The sequence below is a fragment of the Propithecus coquereli genome, unplaced genomic scaffold (assembly GCF_000956105.1).
Source record: "Propithecus coquereli isolate 6110/MARCELLA unplaced genomic scaffold, Pcoq_1.0 Scaffold8, whole genome shotgun sequence".
NCBI classification, from domain to species: domain Eukaryota; kingdom Metazoa; phylum Chordata; class Mammalia; order Primates; family Indriidae; genus Propithecus; species Propithecus coquereli.
Window position 1 is genome coordinate 716 of NW_012154173.1, and position 543 is coordinate 1,258.

Here is a 543-nt window from a genome sequence, read left to right on the forward strand (position 1 = left end):
TTCCTCCACCCTTTGATTCCCTAAACGCACAAGCTGCATTCATCTTACATGCACATGCCCTTTCTCTTCTACTAGTGAGCATAGGCTATTTTCTTAATTATCCAAACAATACTTGTCCTGTCACCACAAATCAAGTTTATACTGCCTAATGAAATATTTTGAATACTAAAGCCTCTACTCACCTCACCTTCCACCGAACTACTACTGTATTCAATTACCATGTGATTTACTACTTGTCTTCTTTCTCTAGTTACTTTTGATGCATTACTTTTGTCTTCCCAACTTTAAGGAACAATACATTGTGCCTAAGTTGTATGCCACATAGTTCCTAGTTAAATGTAAGCTATACCATAGGTATTCGATAAATTCCTACTGATTATTTACTCCGTAATTTCCTTATTTTTTTAAACAAATCTCTTGGCAAGTAACACTAGATATGCTCCTGACATACTGATGTATAATGCATTATGCACAATCCATCTTACAATACAACAAAAATATCAGGGCATCATTCTTGTAATAGCTATGTGACCTGGAAATAAA